The sequence below is a fragment of the Anopheles arabiensis genome, assembly GCF_016920715.1.
Source record: "Anopheles arabiensis isolate DONGOLA chromosome X unlocalized genomic scaffold, AaraD3 X_pericentromeric_contig0027, whole genome shotgun sequence".
Taxonomy (NCBI): domain Eukaryota; kingdom Metazoa; phylum Arthropoda; class Insecta; order Diptera; family Culicidae; genus Anopheles; species Anopheles arabiensis.
The window spans coordinates 25001-35000 of NW_024412105.1; positions in this window are offsets into that span (position 1 = coordinate 25001).

Below are 10000 nucleotides of genomic sequence, written 5' to 3' on the forward strand. Positions count from 1 at the left end.
CAACTTGTTTATCCGCATGGCGAACATTTGCTGCATAGAACATTTAAGTTCCACTTCGCTCTCCCCTACGTGGGTCTGAGCTTCGCTCTCAGGGAAAAAATATGCCACATTTGGTAGGGAGACCCGGTTTCATCACGCTTTGTGCCCTGCACCATATATACCCTCATAAATTTATTCATTGGATTAGATCCAAGGAACACCAGATCATGCACCACTACCCATTATAGCTCATCGAGCTTAGCGTGAATCCTTCGGGTTTCCCTAAGAAGTTCGATTGGTCTTGCAGAGTTTAAAGACAACGAAGCTTAGTTTCAAGCAATGGTTAATATACGCGTATTCAAAACCCTTAGCTGTTACAACTTTTTACTAGAAACCATCACGACGAAGTCTTTGGGTCCGTAGACCCGTGATGTACTGCTCCAGGGAACGTTTTGATAGGGTGGAAGCTCAAAATCATAGGTTAAAATCATCGGCAGAGCCCACCAGACACCACTTTTGCTTCATTAGTTCGGACTATAGGCATACGACGATTTTTATCGCGGAGGGGACGTATGACCCAAACGGGGGCTTAATGACCCACTGCCACTGCAAACCATGCTCCTACGACTAAATAGAGGTAAAAACTACGATTTGGTGCAATCTTCATGTTTGACCTCGTAGCAAGGTACCCTCCCTATAGTAGGCAATGAACAAATGATCATAATCCCAGGAGGGCAAAAATGGGAACCCGAAAGGAAAGCGCTGTTGGCGCGCCTAAGCTACTGGCCCGTAGAGTAAAATGGTACCCCCAACAAAGTTGTCGATTGACATTCTGATTGCACTTTTCATCATCTAGGGTGCGTTCCTTACACGTTTTGAGGTGTTTTAGCGAAAAACATGTTTTGAGCCACACGAGCTCTCCGGCCCGTTCGGTGCACATTTTTGAAAAAAGCTAGGAGCTGCCCCTAGGTTCGGGGTGTCACAAAATATTGAAAAGTGGTCAAAAACCGCTATCCAGAATCGGATGTAGAATCATTAGACGAACTTAAAATTGTTCTACAACCCCCAGTCCGACGCCTCGTATTCGAGATATAGCACTTTGTAGGTCTGACCGAGCAATTTTGTACTGAAATGTATGGCGGACATGTTATTCATTAAACAACATTAACTTGCATCGTGCCCTACTTCATCGGCACAGCTACTATCGACTATCTATTGTTGAAATGGATTGAGTTTGACCATTTTAGCTCTTTTCTTATGCCGTGCACCAACAGTGTGTACCGATCAGGGAAAGTACACTACTTACGCGTTCATGGATGTATATGTTGGTACAAGTTGCCGGTCGGAATAGCAGTGCACCAAAACTGTGTACCGATCAGGGAAAGTACAAGACGGAGGGCGCAGCCCGAGCGTACGCGTTCATAGATGTCCATGTTGGTACAACCTACATGTACGTACCTTGTTTTTGTATCAAAAGTTCCAATAAAGTGTTTGTATGCTTAAAATGCTTATCTCAACCGGTCACCTTTTGGCCTGCCCTTTTATAGACAGAAACCTAGAACGATACTCGCGATGTTTGTGTTTTTCCATTCGCCCGGGACGACGAAATGAGCTCTGTGCACATCGTGCAGAAAACTGTCTCCTCCTCGTATGTTTTTGTCCCTCCACGCATATAATCACCCACATTTGTGTTCAACACGGACGGCGCAGCCCGAGCGAACGCGTTAATGTTTATGTTTGTGCACACTAAAGTTACAATCCTAGGATTTGGTTATTGCGTCGCAGTGCCCGACCGTCGCGGACACCATTCTTGGACAAAAGTCCAAGTACGTAGAGTACATTCCCTAGGTATGTGCCCGTTCGTGACTTTCGTTGCGTGCTTACAGACACGCTTGGGTATGTTTACCATACAAGGTTTACTAGGAAAACCTGGGAAGGACGCTTGCCCTCCCGTCGCGGACACCATTCTTGGAAAGAAGTCCTGGTACTTAGCGTTCTTTAATGTACTTGATCAGTTTGTATTGCAATTGCTTTGTGCCATTGACTTTTGCTAATGCTCACTAAGGGGTGTTCGTTTGCGATGTGTATGATAAGCAACTGTCTATTCTAACCAGCAGTTAATCAACACTTTTCACCCAAATCATAGGAACGTAGAGTACTTTCCCTGATCGGTACACAATTTTGGTGCACCTCTAACTTCGCCAGCACTTTATCGTTACGTTTTGTGCACAACCTTGGGACATGGTGTAAGTTTCATCATTGTTATGTTTGATTCGGTTTATTATGATTGAAAAATACGCTACGTCCCAGAAATCTGAACTCGAATACTTTTGCCACGTTGCGCAAAAAGCTGCTGAGCAACTCCTAGCCGTTTACCGATTTATAATTTAATTTTCGTTGTTAGTTTTAAAAAATACGCTAAGTTCCAAAAATCTGAACTCGAATACTTTTTCTATGTGCCGCCAAAAGCTACTGAGCAACGCCTAGGTTGGTACATTTTTGGTACATGGAGTGTATGCGTGCAGGCGTACTGCCGTGCTGGACCGGAAAATCGCACTTGCTACTAGAACGTAGAGTAATTCCCTAGATAGGTGCTTTTGCATGCCTCTGTTCGACGTCCATGCAACTTGGAACGTGCGACACACGTAGCTAGGCTTCCCCATACATATTCCCTAGGGTAGCACCAAATTGCACACTTTCAGGGGTATATTTTGGTACGGTGTACTGTGCATGGTACAAGTATCATTAGCTTGTGCAATTTATTTTGCATCAAGTTGCGATTGCTGGTGCGTCGAGATAGGAGTGTTTCGCGACTTTTGCCAAGCTTTGGTGCCATTTGGTGAATAATTAATGTTCTAGCCACAATAAACGTGCCACATAATGCCAATAACGAAAACGCCATTTTCAAGGGACTTCCAGTCAAAATGTTTGCAATCAGCGCTTTCCTGTCGAGTTCAGGATTTGGGACTTAGCGATTTTTTCACGATCCAATCAAACGACCAGTTCGTGAATAAACAATTCATACAACAGTGCATCCCTTCAAAGTAGAAAAGAGCCGAATGCTAGGGAGCTCCAGTCAAAAACGTTGTCATTGGCGCTTTCTTCTCGAGTTCAGGATTTGGGACTTAGCGTTTTTCACGATCCAGCCAAAAGACCAGATCGTGAAATAAACAATTAATACAACTGTACTAGTACATCCCTTCAACTGAAGCAAGCGCACCATACATGACCCGTACGCTAATCATCCAAGCACATGACACGTCAACTAAGTCAACACATGATACAACTTGGAAAACTGACGGGTAAGTAGGTCATCTCGTACACGACGACACACCGACCAAACCAGGTCAACACGTCACATGCACAAGACATCCTACTACCAAGGCCGACCACCTCGACACACGACCTGTTAACCGAACATGGTCAACACCATCATGTGCAAGGCAACCGGGCCAAACGGGTCAACTTATACAACTTGTAACGAGCATGTGTAAGCTTACTGGTGTGGTCCGCACGGTCCTCACATCAAGACAATCAAGTCGAGAACGAGGCACGCCGACAAGCTCATTAGTGTTAAGTGTCCTTCTCCATCCTATGTCAAGTCACTCGTCTGACACGGAAGTAGCCAACTCTTGTCCACTAGTATAAAGGAACGGTCTCCAGACCAGGTCAAGTCACTCGTCTGACAAGGAAGGAGCACGCACCAAGCTTCACCAGAGCACGGTACCACGGTCCCCAGACCAAGATGGTTAGTTACGCCAACGAGGAAGGGGCACGCGTTCCCTTGCTACACTCAACTTAGTACACTCATGCTCTCACAAGAGTATCCCCTGTGTCGACGTGGTCCCCAGACCAAGACGAGCTTGCGCACATCGAGGAAGGGGCACACGGACAAACCACCAAGCATGGGTCGCCTGAGAGGATCGATGCGAACGCATCTCTACAACTCGCAGCTCCCAGCCTGAAGTCCCGTCGTTTGCGGGCGGTTGATAGGTGTCGAAACTAGGTATATCCACGTTGGGCAGAGCTCAAGCCAACGGCGTTCCCAGTTACGGTACTAACACGTGCAGCGAACTCCACTCATTGCGGCCTAGGTATAGCGGGATGAGACGCCGGGCTGCAGACGCAGACTCCAACGGATCTCAGAGGGTTGTTAGGCCCGCTAGCTTCCGAACACCTAATGGGTTTGAGAAGCGCTATCAGCTCGGATTGGCTACGACCTTAGAGGCGTTCAGGCATAATCCAGCGGACGTAGCGTCATACCAAAGTCCGGTCGGACTAGTATTGAGCCAGTGGTCCGTACCTGTGGTTCCTCTCGTACTGCACAGGAATTCCGTTAAGATAGCGACTATAAGCACACACCAGTAGGGTAAAACTAACCTGTCTCACGACGGTCTAAACCCAGCTCACGTTCCCTTGAAAGGGTGAACAATCCTACGCTTGGTGAATTTTGCTTCACAATGATAGGAAGAGCCGACATCGAAGGATCAAAAGCCACGTCGCTATGAACGCTTGGCGGCCACAAGCCAGTTATCCCTGTAGTGTTCATCGAGTAGCCGTCGGGTACAGACGTATGTAAACACGCTCCGACAAAGTGTGCAAAAAGTGTGTAAAACGGCCTCGGATCGCTCTGAAACCCTCAAAATCGTGTTCAGAGCACCCAATTTACCTATAGATAGTGTTATTTGGTCGAATTTCTGTGATTTTTTGCGCTTTAAAAATTCGTGTTGTTCTGTGTACATTTGCCCCCCCCCGGTAGCACCAAATTTCCGGGTGTGGAAAAAATGCGCAAAACTGTGTGATATCAGCGCCGGAAACACTCGATTCTGGATAATTCGACGCTTCTAAAGCGTTTAAAAGTGTTTTCGAGACGTTTTGAGAAGTTTAAAGTGCATAAAAGTGTGTTTACATCCCCATACAATTTGTATGGGGAACTTTGAATGTGAATAACTCAGTGAAAAACGCATGGATTCGTGCCGGATGTGATTTTAAAGGTGCGCGTAGTGACGCTGAACGTGAATTTAAAAGAAACAGAACGAAAATCGGTGAAAAAACGAGAAAATAAAAGTGTCGGGGTGCTACCGCCGGAGCACGTGCTTTCGGAAAAATCGAAATAAATAGCAAATCGCGAATAACTCCGCGAGTTTTGCTCGGATTCGTGTGCGGTTTTCACCGTTGTGCTTGTTTTTATGCGTACAATAAGATTGCATCAAAAAATTTGTGAAAATCGTGAAAAAAATTTTTGACGTTTCTTGGTGACAGTTCTATAATACCCAAGGGACAAATTTTGTCCAGGGAGCAGTTCCCAAGGGGCAAAAATTTGAAAAGTCCGTTACTGCTCGAAAAGTGCTCGAGTTTACAAAAAGTGCGCAGAAAATTCGGGGAAGAAGTGTAGTGCCCGCGGCAGCTCGAATCTGCTCGATTCGAGTAGTTCGAGCAACTCGAAAACTGCTCGAATTTTTCGAAAAATCCCTAAAATAGGTCCAAAAAGGGTCGAAAAAGCGGGCAGCGCAATTTGGACGTGAAAAAGTGCCGGAAAAAAAATTCGGGATTGGTGCGGATCCATTCCCCACGTGAGCGACGCACCCTCTCGTAATTTTTCGCCACCCGCCACCCCTCCCCCCAGCCCACCAGGGGGTCGCAAGTCGGACCATAGTGGAAAACCAGCGTGGAAGAAGGATTCTACAGCAGCGATTGAGCGGCAGAACACCAGCTAGACGGCGCTGCATACTTGGGGTCATCTCGACCCCCGGGGTCAACCGACCCCGGGGTCACATCGACCCCCAGGGTTATTTAACCCACCAACCTGAAAGTCGGCAAAGATGATGGCATCATCCGGGATGTCAACGCGCGCGAGTGCGAGGTCAGTCTCTGTGGACTGCCGTAGCAGCTTGGCATCTGGCTCGAAGCTGTTTGTGACCGAGCCTCGAGTGGCGCTGCCTAGGGTCAGTGTCACAGGCAACAACAAGCCCGCCGTGGCATCCAAGGCCGCCACGGCCACACCGGAGCTCGAGTTGCTTAAGGCAACAATCCAACGACTAGAGGAGCAGAATGCAGAAATGAAGGAGCAAATGCTCGCCTCTCCGAGCAGATAACTGGCATGTGCCAACTGCTACAAGAGGAAAAGGAGGAGGCAAAACGACGAGAGGAGAAGTTGGAGGCACAGATGGAGAAGCTCGCCGCCGCACATCAGCGCGACCGAGACGTGCTCAACTCTCTTCTGGCAGCAAAGGTTGCCGGCGGACAACCGTCAGCTAGTCCGCGCCAACCTCCGACTCCGCTGCCGCGCCGACCCTCTGCGCCGCAGCCGCAGCAACAACAACAGCAGCAGCGGAACCAGCACGAGCAGGAGCAGCCCCGCGCGTCGACGTCGCGCGCAGTCATGCTGCCGCGCAGCGAGGCATCGACAGCCGTCCGCGTAGACGTTGTGCCGGAACTCACCTTTAGTGAGGTCGTGCGGCGTAGATATCGCGGAAAAGCTACGGGTAAGCCACGTTCCCAGCAGCAGCAGCAACAGCAACAGCAGCAGCAGCAGCAGCAGCAGCAGCGTCAGCCACAGCGACAGGCGGTCGCCGGCTCGCAGCAGCAGCAGCAGGAGCGTATGCAGCAGCAACATCAGCAACATCGTAAGCGAAAGCCGAGGCCCGACATCATCGAGGTGTCTCCCAGTGAAGGCGAAACCTGGGATGGCATCTACGAGAAGGTGCGCGAAGCCATTCGTCTGGACGCGGCTCACAGCGAAATGAAAGGGCATATTAAGCAGGGCCGCCGAACTCATGCCAGGCTGCTACGTATGGAGCTGAGCAAGACGGCAAACGCTCCGCTTATGCTGGAAGGCGTCCGCAAATCATCGGCGACGCAGGCGTCAGTCGGCTTGTCACAGAAATGGGTGAGCTGCTGGTAGTCGATATCGATCCCCTTGCTACGGAGGAAGATATCATTGCTGCCCTCGATGCTAAGATTGGCGCAAGTGCTGGAGTTGTTTCTGCCAGCATTTGGGAACTACCGGATGGTTCGAAGCGAGCACGCATCCGGCTACCTGTGAAGTCGGCTCGGCAGTTGGAAGGACTTAAACTGTTCCTGTGCGACTGTGTGAGCAAGGTTCGAGCAGCCCCACCAACGCCTCCAGAGCGACAGCGCTGTTTCCGCTGTCTGGAGATGGGCCACATCGCCTCGAACTGCCGTTCCACCGCAGATCGACAGAATCTGTGCATCCGCTGTGGGCTTACCGGACACAAAGCACGATCCTGCCAGAATGAGGCAAAGTGCGCACTGTGCGGTGGCGCTCACCACATAGGCCACAGCGAATGTGCTCGTTCGGCCCAACGATGTTCCCGGCCCTGAAAGTTCTGCAGGCGAACCTGGGCCATGGCCGTGATGCCCAGAACCTGGTGCTGCAAGCTGCCAGAGAGGAGAAAGCAGACGTGCTCATTCTCTCTGATGTTCTGCGCCCACCTGAAAACAACGGCCGGTGGGCATTCAGCAGCTGCAAGGCGGTAGCGGTGGTAGCTGTCGGTGAGCTACCAATACAGCGGGTGTGGTGCAGTGAAGCTCAGGGGTTGGTTGCAGCGCAGATCGGCGGAGTGGTTTTATCAGCTGCTATGCTCCACCAAGCCTTAACCTCGCAGAGTTCGAGCGCTTCTTGGAAGCAATAGAACTCGAAGGCTTCTCCCACCCTCAAGTCGTCGTCGCCGGCGATTTTAACGCCAGACATGAGGTGGGGCAGCCCGAGGACTTGCGACCGCGGGGAAGAGCTGCACGGAATGGTGGAGCAGCTTGGCCTAATCGTGATTAATCAAGGTCGGGAATACACGTTTGATGGCAACGGGTGGCTCTCCCGAGTATAGTGGATGTGGCATTCGCGAGCCCGACGATCGCTCGCCCTGACACCTGGGTTGTTAGCACAAGATACACCGCGTCAGACCACCGCTATGTTCTCTACACCGTGGGAGGAACACCAGCATCGCCCGAGCAGCTGCAGGACCAGCAGCAGCCAGCGCAACAGTCCTCTGCGCAGCAGCAGCAGTCACTTCAGCAGCAGCAGCAGCAACAGCAGCCATCGCAACAGCAGCAGCAGCAACATCAGCGGCAACCGTCATCGCGGCAGGGTGCTTCCGCTAGCCAGAGGCGTGTGCGTCACGCTGGCCGTAGATGGAAGACCTCGCAGTTTTCTCCTTCCTCATTCCTCGAGGCGCTGTTCGCTGCGGACTTTGTCCAACGCGCATCGACCCAGGAGGGTATGATCGCAGCCATGTTGAAGGCCTGCGACGAGACGATGCAACGGGTTACCCGAGTGCACCAAGACCCGCACCGTAACACATTTTGGTGGTCTCCCCTCCTGGCTCGCCTGAGGAACAACTGCGAGGTTGCCCGTGACCGGATGCTGCGGACGGCTGATTTGGAGGAGCGCAGCATAGCAGCAGCTGAGCACAGGACAGCAAGGGCCGAGCTCAGCCGAGCAATTCGAGCTAGCAAGCGGAACTTGTTCCAGGAGCTGATCGAAATTGCAGAAGAGAATGCGTTCGGGGCAGGATATCGGGTCGTCATGTCCCGGCTCCGGGGCAGTCGGACGCCTTCAGAAGCGGACCGGGTCGTCCTCGAACGCATTGTGTCCGACCTCTTCCCTGAGCATCCGCCCTGTGACTGGTCGCAGCTGAGCAACGTTGGAAGCGTCGAGGGAGCAACAACAACGGCGGGAATTGCACCGGTAACGGACGACGAGCTGCTGCTCATCGCGAGCCAGATGGCAAATCGCAAAGCACCAGGGCTCGATGGCATCCCGAACGCGGCAGTGAAGACGGCCATCATGTTGTTCCCGGAGGTCTTCCGGGTCCTGTACCAGGATTGCCTCAATCGCGCTTCGTTTCCGGCGCAGTGGAAGAGGCAACGACTGGTGTTGCTGCCGAAGCAGGGAAGCCTCCGGAGAGAGCAGCTCGTACCGACCCCTCTGCATGCTCGACGCACTGGGGAAGGTACTTGAGCGCCTCATCCTGAATCGCCTCAATGAACATCTCGAGGAGCCGTCTTCACCCCGACTGTCGGACCGGCAGTTCGGATTTCGTCGAGGGCGGTCGACAGTGAGCGCCATCCAGCGGGTTATTGAGGCCGGCCGTACCGCCATGTCGTTCCGGCGAACGAACGGCCGGGATAACCGTTTCTTGCTTGTGGTGGCGTTGGACGTGAAGAACGCCTTCAACACGGCCAACTGGCAATCCATTGCCAGCGCCCTTCAGGCAAAAGGTGTTCCCGTCGGCCTCCAACGGATGCTTCGAAGCTACTTCGAGGATCGTGTGCTGTACTTTGACACGAGCGAAGGCCCCGTCGTACGGCATGTAACCGCCGGTGTTCCACAGGGTCCATCCTGGGCCCAACTCTGTGGAACATCATGTATGACGGGGTGCTGGATGTGCCGCTACCTCCCGACGTCGAAGTCATCGGATATGCGGACGATCTGGCGCTGTTGGTACCTGCTACCACCACGGACGAGGTTCGCGCGAGAGCAGAGGAGGCCGTTGACCAGGTCCAACGTTGGATGCAGCAGCACGGTCTGGAGCTGGCCCCAGCCAAGACTGAAGCCGTCCTGATCTCAAGCAAGAAGACTCCGCCGCAGGTGACATTTCGCGTCGGTGACGTGGAAGTCCAGTCTTCTAGGAGCATCAGGTACTTGGGCGTGCAGCTCCAAGATCACCTGAAATGGCGAGATCACGTCACGAAAGTCTCCGAAAAGGCGTCGCGCGTGGTGGCAGCTGTAACGCGCCTCATGCAAAACCACAGCGGCCCCAGGACGGCCAAGTCAAGGCTGCTGGCGTATGTGGCAGAATCGGTGTTGCGGTATGCTGCTCCCGTCTGGGCTGAGGCAACTCAGGTGCGAGAGTGCCGACGGATGCTGCAACGGGTTCAGCGAAAAGCAGCCATCAGGGTGGCACGGGCATTCCGTACCGTCAGGTATGAGACGGCCACCCTACTCGCTGGACTCGTACCGATATGCCACCTCATCAACGAGGATGCTCGGGTTCACCAA